At 30.1% G+C, this 16,096-nt stretch overlaps 2 long non-coding RNA genes across 2 annotated transcripts; one reads left to right on the forward strand and one right to left on the reverse strand.

Annotated features, from left to right (window-relative positions):
- The first annotated feature begins 9,598 nt into the window (after positions 1-9,598).
- Positions 9,599-13,662, forward strand: LOC122519766. The gene is made up of 2 exons (XR_006304361.1): positions 9,599-9,747; positions 13,305-13,662. It is a non-coding gene; the product is annotated as an uncharacterized LOC122519766 (long non-coding RNA).
- Positions 13,663-15,571: 1,909 nt separating this feature from the next.
- LOC122519633 lies at positions 15,572-15,858 on the reverse strand. The gene is made up of 2 exons (XR_006304338.1): positions 15,760-15,858; positions 15,572-15,712 (listed from the first exon to the last, which is right to left on the reverse strand). It is a non-coding gene; the product is annotated as an uncharacterized LOC122519633 (long non-coding RNA).
- Between the last annotated feature and the right edge of the window lie 238 nt (positions 15,859-16,096).

Genomic DNA, 16,096 nt, shown 5'->3' on the forward strand with positions numbered 1-16,096 from the left:
ATCATTATAAAATAGATTTCTCTTTGTATGAGAATTATGAATCTTTGCATTATAAAAAAATATTTATATTTTATATTTTTTTTTCTTGCATTTTATAATTTTTTTTATAACGCAATTTTATTTATTGCATTATTAAAAAAATATTTATATTATAGTTTCATTCGAATGATATTTGAATGTAATTTTTCTTTAATAAAAAAAAGTATCCTAAGAAGTGGCTATCTTTTTATTTCTTTTTATTTTTATTTTTTTGCATTTTATAATTTTTTTTTATAACGCAATTTTATTTATTGCATTATAAAAATAAATATTTATATTATAGTTTCATTCGAATGATATTTGAATGTAATTTTTCTTTAATAAAAAAAAAGCATCCTAAGAAGTGGCTATCTTTTTATTTCTTTTATTTTTTTTTTTTTTTTTTTTAATCAGAAAAGCATCGCTTCTATAATTTACTATATATATATATATATATATATATATATATATGTATATATATAATAATTTATTTCTTGGAAGAGATCGTATTTACTTTGTCTAATCTATTCGTCCTATATTTACTTAAATTCGAATACATCGTGCAAACGAATAGACTTTAATTACTCTTTTAATTAAGAAACGCCGACTACTACTACTACTAACAGTCCTACGATCTATTTATTTTTTTTTTTTTCTTTCTTTCTTTCTTACTTCACTTAACCTTTTATCCATTTATACCTTTTAAACTGTTAAAAAGAATTTTCCGACTAAATATGTGTTAGAACGTTTTCATTTAAAATAGATCCTCGTTCGATTAATCGATTTTATTCGCGACATTTATTCAAGGATTAAATTATTTTTCACGAATCATCAATACTATTGAAGGAAAACGATTCGCTGCTTTGCTTCCTGTTACAAAACGATGGAGAAAAGAAAAGAAAAAGAATAAAAAAAAAAAGATGTTAGAAGAAATAGCAATCAAAAGCAAGCAAAGAAGGGAAAAAGTTATCGACGCGATCTTCTCGTAAAGCCGCTCGAAAAATTCTTTTTCAACTTTTCGCACGTTCACATTTTTCTACCTCAGACCCTACTACTAGTACCAGCCCTTTGCCACCCCCCCCCTCATTCCATCCCCACCACCCTCCTCTTACCATTCTCTCTTTTATTTTTTATTTTTCTCGATCGTGAAATTTTCTTCTGCTTGCTCGAACGTCTGATTGGACTCGCTGTTCCGTACGCAATTACATCTCCCAGTTCCCATTTTATTTTCTTCTTTTCTACCCCCGTACCTTTTTAGCCTATTCTCGCGGACGTATGAACTCTTATCGGCATTTTACGCGTCACGAACTTTATCGATTTTATACTTTATTTTCGTGTCATTCGTGACGGATGTCAAATCGTCTTTATATAGAACATACACTTTATGCATATGTGTATATAAACATATTATAAATAAATGTATGTATATTTTTTTATGTATGAAGTATATTATAATGCATTCGCGTCTTTGTTTTTATTCATTTGGCAAAATTACGACAATTAAAAATACGAAAGATAAACGTTCCTAATGTCAGTTCAAAAAGAAAAATCTAAAATAATTGAAACGTGTTGTGTCTTCTTGAAATCACACAAATTAAATTTATTTAACGTAATTTCATATTGCAATTGAAAACAAAATTAGATTCACGCAAAAATATAAAAAAAAGAAAAAGAAAAATCTCGAATTGTCGTTTAATAAAATAAATTTCAACTAAAATGAAATATAATTTAGATTAAAAAATATCGTATATCTCCACATCGCGATAGAAGAGAGAACACTTTCAATTATATTATTTATTAAAAATATCTATGCGTGTGAAGAAAAAAAAAAAAAAGAAAATAATTTTAAATAATTATTTATTTTTCACTCGCGAGCAATTTACTCGAAAAATAACTTTTTTTCTCGAATAAATATCATCGCGTTTGATAATTCGTTTACTTTTGTACAGTCAAGTAAAAAACTAAACGATATCATTTAAAGCCGTGTAATCGTATGATTTTCCGTAAGAAAAATCTCGAATTGTCGTTTAATAAAATAAATTTCAACTAAAATTAAATATAATTTTGATTAAAAAATATCGTATATATCTGCGCATCGCGATAGAAGAGAGAACACTTTCAATTATATTATTTATTAAAAATATCTATGCGTGCGAAGAAAAAAAAAAAAAAGAAAATAATTTTAAATAATTATTTATTTTTCACTCGCGAGCAATTTACTTGAAAAATAACTTTTCTTCTCGAATAAATATCATCGCGTTTGATAATTCGTTTACTTTTGTACAGTCAAGCAAAAAAGTAAACGATATCATTTAAGCCGTGTAATCGTATGATTTTCCGTAAGAAAAATCTCGAATTGTCGTTTAATAAAATAAATTTCAACTAAAATGAAATATAATTTTGATTAAAAAATATCGTATATATCTGCGCATCGCGATAGAAGAGAGAACACTTTCAATTATATTATTTATTAAAAATATCTATGCGTGTGAAGAAGTAAAACAAAAAAAAAGAAAATAATTTTAAATAATTATTTATTTTTCACTCGCGAGCAATTTACTTGAAAAATAACTTTTTTTCTCGAATAAATATCATCGCGTTTGATAATTCGTTTACTTTTGTACAGTCAAGCAAAAAAGTAAACGATATCATTTAAGCCGTGTAATCGTATGATTTTCCGTAAGAAAAATCTCGAATTGTCGTTTAATAAAATAAATTTCAACTAAAATGAAATATAATTTAGATTAAAAAATATCGTATATATCTGCGCATCGCGATAGAAGAGAGAACACTTTCAATTATATTATTTATTAAAAATATCTATGTGCGAAGAAAAAAAAGAAAAAGAAAATAATTTTAAATAATTATTTATTTTTCACTCGCGTGCAATTTACTTGAAAAATAACTTTTCTTCTCGAATAAATATCATCGCGTTTGATAATTCGTTTACTTTTGTACAGTCAAGCAAAAAAGTAAACGATATCATTTAAGCCGTGTAATCGTATGATTTTCCGTAAGAAAAATCTCGAATTGTCGTTTAATAAAATAAATTTCAACTAAAATGAATATAATTTAGATTAAAAAATATCGTATATCTGCGCATCGCGATAGAAGAGAGAACACTTTCAATTATATTATTTATTAAAAATATCTATGCGTGTGAAGAAAGAAAAAAAGAAAATAATTTTAAATAATTATTTATTTTTCACTCGCGAGCAATTTACTCGAAAAATAACTTTTTTTCTCGAATAAATATCATCGCGTTTGATAATTCGTTTACTTTTGTACAGTCAAGCAAAAAAGTAAACGATATCATTTAAGCCGTGTAATCGTATGATTTTCCGTATCAAGATGAAAAGTCCTTGATAGTAGAAACGAGAGTACCACTACTACTACTACTACGAAAACGACGACGAGAAGGGTAAATTTACGTTTATACTAACGCTAACTAGGGGAAAACGGACATAAATAGTCTCTCTCGATGCAGTTTATCGCCCGTTTCCTTTCTCGTAATAACGTTAAGCATCCTCCTAAGGTAGAAGAAAGAGAGGCGTAGGGTGATTCGATGCAAAACTTTGATTCTCTCTCTCTCTCTCTCTCTCTCTCATTTTGAAACTTAAGAATAAAATTACCTAAGCTCTCCTAGGAAAATTAACTTTCACGGAGGGTTTTCTCATAGACAACGTGTCTCTCCTTCTTATTCTTATTCTTATTTTTATTATTCTATCCTTTTCTATTGTTCACATAACTTTTAGAATGATCTCACTCACTCTTATTTTGTTATTTTACATTGAAAACACGATCCATCGTTTTTCTTTTCGATTTTATCACGAATCAGTGAAACACCTTTCTATATACATGGGTGATGAAATTCTACTAAGTCCTTGTTGTGTCGGTGGTCTTGAAGATGGGATCCTCTTGATTGAATGAAACTTTCAACGTCGAGTGTCTAACTCTGAAGAGTGAGAGTGCAATAGTACGAGATAAAAAGGGATAACTATAGAAACTGTTCTTCGTGAGATAGAAAGAGACAGAGAGTGTGTGTGTGTGGGTGTGTGTGAGAATCAAATAGAAGTGTAAGTACTTGTCTATCGGTGTAAGGAATCTTGAGGAATACATAAGGAGACGTGCGTTGAAAATGTTTCTAGAGAAAGAGAGAGATAGATATATATATATAACTATAGTATGGGAAGAAGAAAAGTGAGAGCGTATACTAGATGGAGTACATTCAAAACTTACCAACAGTATGAACTTTCGAGTTCACGCAAAACTTCTCTAGGTATATCCAACCTAAAGGGGTGTGGGATTAAGTGATCGTGGAAACCTGAATCGAGTGATTCCACCTTTCGTACTTCGACCGATCGCTTCTTCGGAATCTAAACGATCCTTCAAACTCTTGTTATACTATTGGAACAAGCTTCAAACATAAGTGGACAGTTGTAAACCTTTACCTTACCTTTACGTAAAATATGAAATCCGTTAATTCGTGAAATGATCGATTAAACTATGAAATAAATATATTGACCAGTTAAAGTATGAAATTAAACAGAATTACATAGTTTAATTGGATAATAAAAGAAGTCATGAGAGAGGTGAACAGTTAAAGTATGAAATTGAAATTTGATTTGTAGATTAAATCCGATAGAATAACACAATTAATAAAATTGTAGTTTTCAAAGTATTAAGAAAAAATAATAATGGATAATTACGAGCATTCTTTGTAGAAAGAATAATTCGTGAAATGATCTATTAAACTATGAAATAAATATATTGACCAGTTAAAATATGAAATTAGACAGAATTACATACTTTAATTGGATAATAAAAGAAGTCATGAGAGAGGTGAACAGTTAAAGTATGAAATTGAAATTTGATTTGTAGATTAAATCCGATAGAATAACACAATTAATAAAATTGTAGTTTTCAAAGTATTAAGAAAAAATAATAATGGATAACTACGAGCATTCTTTGTAGAAAGAATAATTCGTGAAATGATCGATTAAACTATGAAATAAATATATTGACCAATTAAAGTATGAAATTAAACAGAATTACATACTTTAATTGGATAATAAAAGAAGTCATGAGAGAGGTGAACAGTTAAAGTATGAAATTGAAATTTGATTTGTAGATTAAATCCGATAGAATAACACAATTAATAGAATTGTAGATTTCAAAGTATTAAGAAAAAATAATAATGGATAACTACGAGCATTCTTTGTAGAAAGAATAATTCGTGAAATGATTGATTAAACTATGAAATAAATATATTGACCAGTTAAAATATGAAATTAAACAGAATTACATACTTTAATTGGATAATAAAAGAAGTCATGAGAGAGGTGAACAGTTAAAGTATGAAATTGAAATTTGATCTGTAGATTAAATCCGATAGAATAACACAATTAATAGAATTGTAGTTTTCAAAGTATTAAGAAAAAATAATAATGGATAATTACGAGCATTCTTTGTAGAAAGAATAATTCGTGAAATGATCGATTAAACTATGAAATAAATATATTGACCAGTTAAAGTATGAAATTAGACAGAATTACATACTTTAATTGGATAATAAAAGAAGTCATGAGAGAGGTGAACAGTTAAAGTATGAAATTGAAATTTGATTTGTAGATTAAATCCGATAGAATAACATAATTAATAGAATTTAGTTTTCAAAGTATTAAGAAAAGATAATAATGGATAACTACGAGCATTCTTTGTAGAAAGAATAATTCGTGAAATGATCGATTAAACTATGAAATAAATATATTGACCAGTTAAAGTATGAAATTAAACAGAATTACATAGTTTAATTGGATAATAAAAGAAGTCATGAGAGAGGTGAACAGTTAAAGTATGAAATTGAAATTTGATTTGTAGATTAAATCCGATAGAATAACACAATTAATAAAATTGTAGTTTTCAAAGTATTAAGAAAAAATAATAATGGATAATTACGAGCATTCTTTGTAGAAAGAATAATTCGTGAAATGATCGATTAAACTATGAAATAAATATATTGACCAGTTAAAGTATGAAATTGAAATTTGATTTGTAGATTAAATCCGATAGAATAACACAATTAATAAAATTGTAGTTTTCAAAGTATTAAGAAAAATTAATAATGGATAACTACGAGTATTCTTTGTAGAAAAAAATACAGAATTTCAAGACGAATCAAATTTCAATCTTATATATGAATTTATATATTATAATATTACTTAATTATATAATATAAAACAATTAGTTACACTTATAAAATAAAATTCTTTCATTTATACGTTTTCCTTAAAATTTCTAGTTATTTCATGAATAAACTGAATACAATACAATAGAAAATATTTCTTAAAAAGTATGGAATCGTTAACTAAATCGTATAAATGGAATTGTAATTTTTTTTTTTAATAGATCATTCCTTTCTATCCATTTGCCATGATTTCTATTAATACCATTCTACAATGTCTGCTGCTGCGTTTATATCCTTTCAATGGCGTTTACTATCGTCAACGTACAATGAAATTCTTTATTCGTTCGAATATAACGAGGGAAAACGGTCGCAAATCGAGTGAGTAACTATTCTAAGAAACGAAAATGACGTGGCTGACGCAGTCAACGAAAAGCTCATATTAGCGACGTTGTATTTTCATCACCTTCTTCCCCCCCTCTCTCCCTCTCACCCCCCACCCCCTTTCCCTCTTCTCTGTCTGTTATAATCCTACTTCGAGGATCAAAGCGAGTTTACGGTGCTCGTAAAAGTGAGATTTACGTTCGTTGTAAAATCGTACTTACGAGAAAGAAAAAGATAAAAAGAGAAAACGAGTGTAAGAGTGAGAGAGTGAGAGAGATAGGTAGATGGATACATAAGTGAAAAAGACGAAGCACATCGAGATATTTCATAAGGTAGTCGTAGTTACGGTTTCTCGTCCTTCCAACTACGATCTTATTCCCTTTAGAGAATAGGATACTTACTTTTAAAGCAAAACGGCTCGACGAAAACCGTAGTTACGAATTAGAAATTCTCTCAGGTACGGCAAGATCTTCTTCAACGAAGATTGTAACCACACAATCCTGGTTTATCCAATTTACTTCCACCACCTGTTCTTACCACGTGTTATGAAATACGATGGGTGCTTTATACGCCGAATAAATACAATGAATCTTCTATCTGTTTAGAAAAATCATCGTTGCGAGAATTAAAATGTTACGCATTGTTAAATAAACGATTAAGACAAAAGTGAATTTCAAACGAAAATTACGTTGACGTGAGAAAAGATTTTTCTATGACGTTTCTTTGAAAATATAATCAATCGTAATATTAATATTTTGACAATAAAATAAATGAATTGTATTCGATTGTATTACTTTGCGTTGACTCGTACTACTTGTCTGACTCGTATCAGCTTTTTCTACTCGCGTTGACTCTTACTACTTATACATCTGTAAACTATTTATATCCATTAATTTATCCGACATTTATTATTAGTTAAAAACAACAAAATTAAAGGAACAGTGTGTAAAAGAACTCGGTGTTAATGGTAATAAAAAATACGTTAAAATTGTATTCATTATTTCTCTTACGTGTATGTGTCCATGTCTATATACATATATATTATATAATATATCGAGGTTTTTATATTCTCGCGGAAATGAAGTCATAAAGGAACGCATAAAAGATATTTTTTTTGTTGTTGTATTTTTCATTGCACAAGTCGAACAACGAGGTGTTAATTTTCGAACGTTTCGCGCCGCGCAATGCGTCGACAGAAGAGAAAGAGAAAGAGAGAGAGAGGATAAGGATTGTTGTGGGTGGGGGTGAGGGTGGGGGTGGGGGTTGGTTTGGAAGGGTAGTGGTCTCATAAAGCGTCGCGTCGAGTTCGCTGCTCCGTCAGTATGCGTCGCGACGTCCAATGAGAACGCAACGTTTCTTATCGCATCCCAGAGACTGTTGACACGTGTTTTTACTATTTATCTCTCATTTTAAATGTGATTTTAATCATTTTTTTTTTTGATCTCCCTTCGTTCGTTAGTTATCGTTGAGTGAATCAAACGAACGTTTTCGAATCTAAGAATAAATTCATTTCGATAGATTTGTCGGGTTACTAGTGAGTAAAACGTGATATTTGTAAGAAAAACTGTGCACGTTTAACGTGTTCTCAAAGTAATGTGCGACGAATTATTGGGACTTAAGACGAAAAATATTGATGTACGGAAAGACCGGTATGTCGTTCCTTTTGAAAAGTATATAATATTTCTATGCGTTGACAAAATTCTTTTTAATTGTATTACTTTACGTGTTGATTTGTATTACTTGTCTGACTCGTTGTCTGACTATCTTTTACTACTTACGTTGTCTCTTACTACTTACGCGTTGACACTACTTAGATTGTCTCGTACTACTTAAATTACTTTATACTACTTAAATAGACCGTTTACGTTGACCCTAACTACTCGTATTAGTGATTTATCTTAATTAAATTATCGAATATTACAAATCACAAATGTTACTTACTTTTAGATTATAGCTCGTTCATTCATTTCTCTTAAGGGGGGAAAGAAAAAAAGAAAGAGAAGAACACTTTTAGTGTCGTAAAAGACGGCACTTTATGAGAGAACCATAAGTGTAATTTAAAGTTTAGCTGTCGCGAGTCCGGAAGAAAGAGAATCGTAGAACGAGTAGAACGAACAGGTAGGGAAACGCGAAAGTCCAAGAGTCGGGTGGTAACGGTAATGGCACTAGATATAATTCACGGTAATTTCCTGGTATAAGAACACTGGCGACGATGTAATCCTCCAACTACACGGATAGGGCGGCCTTCAAAGACAAAACTTAATTCATTTCTGCTGGCGAGGGTTTTAATGCGAGTACAGCTGCAGTTGGAAAGTTCGCATACGAAAAGTCTCCTCTTCCCGTCGTTACTCTCTTTCTCCCTTTCGAAAATTTTCATTGAATTATTCATGAAAACGGGCAATTACAATTTTCTCAGGCTACCGTACCACCAGGGTTTTCTAGAATAAAGTCAAAGTCAAAGTGAAAGGAATTTTTTTGCTTATACATATATATCGGCGTACATCCCGACAGTCTAGAAAAAAAAAAGGAAAAGAAAATCAAACAAATTTCAAATATCGGAACGAACGAAGTAGTCAAATATCATCGCTCGTTGTCTCGCGGTATCATTTTAATATCGGATCGATGGATTAATTTATCGATAAAATTTGCACGAAATAAATCGAACATAATTATCATAGAAAAATTAAGGAGAATGCGACCGACGATCGTATTTTTATTAAAATCCTCGAAACGTTCGAATAATCGGGAACAATTTGTTGAATGTTCGCAGTAAGATCGTTATAATGAACACGAGTCTGAAGATTGGAGCCTCGGGAGCGTTATGGAATCGTTAGACGACTCGTTGACAAGTGAAGAAAGGATTTCAACAATGTCTTGCGAGAAGGCATCACGAAGGCTGAGATATTTGATCGCAAAGGCCAAAAGATTGGGTCTAACGACGGAAGAAGTCGCTGAATTGCCAGCGATAAAAAGACTCGTACCAGCTCGTATTATGTCAACAACGAGGACGACCCTTTTTATAATCGTCCTGATCCTCGGAGGAAGCCTCGTACTCGCTTTCCTTTGTGCCCCTTGCATCGCCAGAAGCAGAACTTGAGAGAGGAACAAAGAAATAATATTACTAAGCAACGTCATTACTTATATTTTTCTTTCTTTCTTAGGTGAACAAACAATTTTTCTGCCTGTGTCTGTATGTATGTATGTATGTGTGTAAATGTGAAACCGTGTATATCTGAGCGTGTAATTTGATTCCTCCGCATCTATACGTTTATATTATATGTTTATTTTATCCTATATTATTTTTATTATTTCGGTAATAATAATAATAATAATAATTATTATTATTATTATCACGTTGAATGTTCACGATATTCCAACGTTAACTTATTCATTTATTGTCGTTATTATTTCGTTGATATTCGGTACATAAATGCATGGTAATATTTTATGGACGGCTCCATTGATGCTGCAAATTTGAGAAATTTGATTATACCGGGAGAACGAGAGAGACAGAGAGAGAGAGAGAAAGAGTAAAAAGAAGAAGAAGAGAGCTCGGATTTGAATTAGATTGTCGAATTATTTCTACGACAAATGTGCATCATTTTTCATGATTTTTATCGTGAATAGAGAAAGAGAGAGAAAGAGAGAGAGGATAATGAGGGGCGACAGTTGCTTGTTAATTCATTTTGCATTCGTTTACGCGACATCACGTGCGAGCACACGTGTGGGTAAAAACAGTTCATTTATTAGTCCCAGAACCACTTCACTTTTGAAATAACTCGAAATCATTGGGAAAAACAAATACAAAAATTCGAAATCATTCGAATGATTTCTGTAAATATAAATTTTAGAAAATTGCATTTATTTCGATTAGATTCAACACGTTGGGCACATTTAATTTTATTTAATCTATAAATAATGAATAATAATGAATTATTATAATTTTCTATCTTGCAATCACACTCTCTGTCTCTTTTTTTTCGTATTTCGAACCCCCAAAACTTTTGATCATACCGATTAAGTGTAAATTTGAGTTTGCGTTTTTCGCTTGTTTTTTTTTCTTTTTTAAATTATCGTTATAATCGTTATCGTTATCACGATGATGATAATCGTCGTCTACTCGTCATACACGATTAAAACTCTGGTTCCTCATCGAATATTTCAAGACAGGCAGGAATTAACGAAATACCAGCAAAATTATGAGCGTAATTTAGTGGAAACCCGCGGCGGAAGGGAAACCGCCGTGCGTTAAAACAATGGCCGGGATACGGTGCGAAAGTTCACTTCAACCCTCCCTCCCCTAACCCTCCCCCCACCCCCCTGTTCTTCGTCATTGAATTTTCCCGAGGTACATACCTATTTCTCTCTCTGTTCCATAATTTATATGCCTTTGTATGTTGTATCCTCCAAAGGATTCGTTTTCGATTTCTCTTCTCATCAATTTTTCCAGATATATATATATATATATCTATTGACGTTACTGATACGCATAATCGAGCATACATAAATGATTAAAAACATTTCGCAAAAAAGAAAAAAATAAAGACCCAAACTGGTCGAGTAATTATTTATATATATATATTTTTTGTTGTTTAAATTACGCGTTTAAAACATTGAAATCAGTCAACGGTTCGTTTAAAAATTATATTATTCGTTTATAATACAATTGTATTCAAATATAATGTTCAATTTGGTATAGAGAGAATTAAATAATGAATAATGATAAAAAATTAGTCACGGGACAATAAAAAAAAAAATAATTTTATATATTTATTGAATAATTCTAACTTGTCGACATTTAATTCGAACATTACATATATATTTTTAACAACCGAATGTAGATAGTAATCAATTTGATATTGACCTATAAATAAACAAACAAATAAAACACCAACAGGAAAATTGAAATGAAAAATAAAAGACAAGAAAAAAAACCACACACGTAAGAATGCAGAATTTAAATTGAAAATTAAAAAAAGATATTCGATCGTTGAACAATGATCGTTAAGTTTATTATTAAATAACTATATTTGTTTTTATTTTTAATATTAATTATATTAATATTAATATCAATAATGAATATTAATATTAAATTAATAAAAATTTATTATATAAATAACTATTAATTGATATTAAAAAAAAAATACGATATCCCTGATAAATGTGGCATAGGTCAGTTACGAGTTTAAGATATTACTTAGTAGTATAAGATAGTACAAGGTGGTACTTGGCCCTTCAGTCGAGTCTAGAAATTGCATTCTCAGCCGCAAGATGCTTCCGCGTGTGCTTTTGAAGTCGTATAGTGGATCTAGTAGGTGTAGTGGTATAATAGTAGTAGTAGTAGTAGTGGTGGTGGTGGGTAGAAGGTAACGAAGGCTTTGGTACGCCGTGACCTCGAAGGAAGGAACCTCGAAGGGACCTCGAAAGGTTGCTGCTTCCCTTTGCTTCTCGAGCTACGATAACGTGGCTGGCGTGGTGCACACTTTGGTTAAGGGATTCCTACTTCTCCGGGGAAACTCCGGCCTCTAACTCTCCCATACCTCCACCCCCTCTCCTCCTCCTCCTCCTCCTCTCTGTCCTCTTTCTCCCGTTCGTTCCATCCTCTTCTCTTTCGATCAAGAGTGCAGGGAAACGTCGTTATCCGGAACCATTACCGACGAGAACTTCGCATTTTCACACAAGCAACCTCCGGGCGAGCTTTTTATTTGTCCGATCGTCGCGCACTCCCGCATTTGATCCGCCTTGAAAAGGTCGAAGAGCTTTGCAAACTTTAAAAGCACCCCCGTTCGATTCTTCCTCTTGCCCTTTTCTATTTATCTATCATCTATCCATCGATATATCTATCTATCTATCTATCTATCTATCATCTATATATTGATCTTCTTCCATCCATTCGTCTTTCCATCTGGTTCTATCTCCCCTTTCAACTTTAGAATGCGCTTCGGTGTAAGCTTACTTCGGTTAGAGATCGAAGGATTGAAAAGTAGGTCGTCCATTATGCATTACGCGTTTCGAATAAATCTGGATAAATTCTCTATTCGAGGATCGGGGAAACGATAACGAATATCACCCCCTTCTTCTTCTTCTTCTTTTTCTTCTTCTTATTCTTCTTTTTGTTTATATATCTTTCTCACTTTCGAGACGATGAATTTTGATCTGTACATCGATTATCCTTAATCCAATCGAAATTTTCTTACTTTTGATCCTTGATTCGAGTGTTATCGTCCAACGGTTTGTACAAACGGAATACTTTATCGTTAGTTTAAATTATGTTTGATTGATATTATAATAATCACGAGTAAACGATAATAAATTATAAATTATTTATAATAAATTATAAATAATTTATTTTTGTAAATTTATTTATTTTTTTTTTTGGAAATATTTATTTTTGTAAATGAAATTAATATAAAATAGTTTTGTTTTTGAATATTATTATTTTGGTACAAACTTAATTATTATATTTATTATTAATATAAATTAATATAAATTAATAATAAATATAATAATTATATTATTTATATTATTTATATTATTATATAATAATTATTATTTGGTTCAAACTGAAAATTATTATCAAAGATATCGAATTGGTATCGACGAGCGCTTATATGCGTCCATTCGGAATTCGAGAGGAACGAAAGAATTGAAATTGTAAAAAATGATGGTGGAAGAAGGGAAGGAAAAAGTGTATGAAAAATATTATCGTTTGTTTCAGGATAATTCAAGGACGTCTAAGAAAGAAAGAGAAAAAGAGAGAGAGAGAGAGAGAGACACTCTTCTACGATTCTTAGGAAAATGAAATTTACAATAATACTCGTCGTTTATCCAACTATGACAATTATATTCAACTAAAGTGAAACTAATCGAATCGAATCTTACGAACGTTGTTTAATGTGCTACAGTTGTCGAGAAATCGGTGAAAAAATGAAATGAGTGACCGTGATAATGATAACAAATAATCTACGTTATTTCATGAAGCAACGAATTGAACGAGGATGTGATTCGTCGTGATCTCAAATATACGAATATTTGAGAAGCAAGAATAAAAACGCAGATAAGAGAACAAAAAAAAACAGTTCCTTATGTGATATCACTCGGTTAATTTGTTTCATTATGTTTTTTATTTTTTTTATCTATTTTTGCTATTAAATCGTAAAGAAATTTTATATCGAAGATAAGAAACATTTGAATATATATATAAATGAAAATTATTTTTCACGCAATTTTATTTATTTAATTTAATAATCGAATTTTGGAATTTTTAATTAATGTTAAATTGTAATAAAAAATATATGTAGCGTAAAAGTAACTCGAGATTAATAAGTATATATTATAGAAAAATTGTTACAACATTAAACAATTTTCTTATTGCAATTGCAGTAAAATTTTCTTTCGTTTTCTTAACTTAATAACCCGAATAAATAATATTGCGAATATTATTCGTGGAACGTTTCGTAAAATTCGACGAAAATTTCTGTTGGAATAGTTCCCGTCGCTTTTTATTTATTTATTTATTAATTTATTAATTTATTTATCTACAACAACGTAAAACACGTTAGATATATAATAAATATGTGTTGTTAATCGTTCCGTTAATCCGAGTTAATAAATCGGGGCGTTTATATAAAATACGTCGTCGAACGATACGAAATCCGGACTTGAAATTGATTGCAACTACTATTACGTTGCCTTTAAAAGGGAAATGGAGAATTGAATTACTTTTACGCTACAATTCGACATAATATGTGAATCGTTGTTTTGTCACAATTGAAAATTGAAAGCATCGATGAATTTGACAATAGAACAAATTGTATGAGCATTAAACGATTATCATCACTGGGAAGTAGTAAATGTCAATGATTCTCGCTGCCGTATGATTCGACTAATTGAATAAAAAAGAAGAAAAAGAAGAAGAAATAAGAAAAACGAAAAAAAGAGGATAAAAAGTAAAAAAAAAAAAGAAAAGAAAAAAGAAGAAAAAAAAAGAAAAGAACGAAAGGTACCTACCTAATTGAATTGTATAACGCTAATTAGAATTTCGCTCGAACCGTACCAATGATTTTCGAACGTTTTTATCGGAATCGTGTGAAACTTTACTTTTATATGTGATCAAATAAATTTTTAGGAAATCTATATAACCTTGCTCAATATTTATTAATTAACAAACTGTGATTTGACCTAGATTTATTAAATAATACCTTGCATGCGATGAAGTAGATAAACGAACAATTAAACACTTTTTTTTATACTTTGCACGAGAAAGTTATGAGGAACTTGTTTTTTTTTTTTCTTTTTTTTAATAATATCTGCACAAAATTAAATCCTAAGTGCAAACCAGTTTTTTTTTTCTCCCCTGCTTGCGTCATACGTTATTCTATTAAAATTAATATTATAAACTCTCTCGCACGTTTTTGTAACTCCATCTAGTTATCTCTCTCTCTCTCTCTCTCTCTTCCTTTTTCTTTTTTAATATTAAATAAGACATACGAGAGATAAAATATAATTTAAAGGAGCGTTGTTTTTGCTTGTATGCTTGCTTGCTTGCTTGCTTGCATTAAACATGCATTTGTATTATAAAATTAGAAACTTTAATACTCATTTGTTTAATTATTTAATTATCAATCTACTTTTCTCTATATAATTGTCTTAAAACATACGAGAGATAAGATACAATTCGAATAACGAATCTTTTTTTTTGTTTTTTTCGGTTACGTCAATTATTATATATTTTAATATATTTAATTATATATTATATTTTATAATTATTATATATTATTTATTTATTAATATTTATTTATTTTTATAAATTAATATAATATTTTATATAAAATATAATATATTTAATAATTTATTATAATAAATTTATTTATTATATTTAATAATATATTATATTTTTAATTACATATATTATCATAGATTTAATTAGAAAATTATAAACATTAGCACGTACTTACTCCTTCTTTTTATCTATTTATTTATTTATTTATTTATCTATCCATCACGTAGTTTGTTTCTAAGATGTAAGCGAGGTAAGGTGTGTAATTTAAGCAGACGGTTTGCTCCCCATAAAGACAATATTATCCCATCGCGTGCGTGAGCAGCTTTCCGATGTAACGACAATACCTGTCTCTTATACACATCTAGATGTGTATAAGAGACAGCGACAATACAGTTTGCGTGTTTCCGCACGCGCATTGCATCGCATCGATGCACCTGTCGGTCGTATTCCACATTCCAACTATCACACACACATACACACATACACATTCAGTCAGTCACTCACTCATAGGAAACTATGCGGACAGCTGCACAGTACGCGATCCTTCCATCAAGAAAATAGGATGTCTAAGGTCACGTATTTTCACCATTTTTCTTTCCTCACTTATACCAATACTCATTTTCATCGTCAAAAAATGTAGTAGTCGAATTCGAAATCATAATTCCACTTTTCTGATTTTTACTAAAAAAAACAAAAAAAAAAACAATAAGAAAAAGCAAGCAACTAGA

This window comes from Polistes fuscatus, unplaced genomic scaffold, assembly GCF_010416935.1.
Source record: "Polistes fuscatus isolate 324 unplaced genomic scaffold, CU_Pfus_HIC Scaffold3, whole genome shotgun sequence".
In the NCBI taxonomy this organism is placed as follows: Eukaryota; Metazoa; Arthropoda; class Insecta; order Hymenoptera; family Vespidae; genus Polistes; species Polistes fuscatus.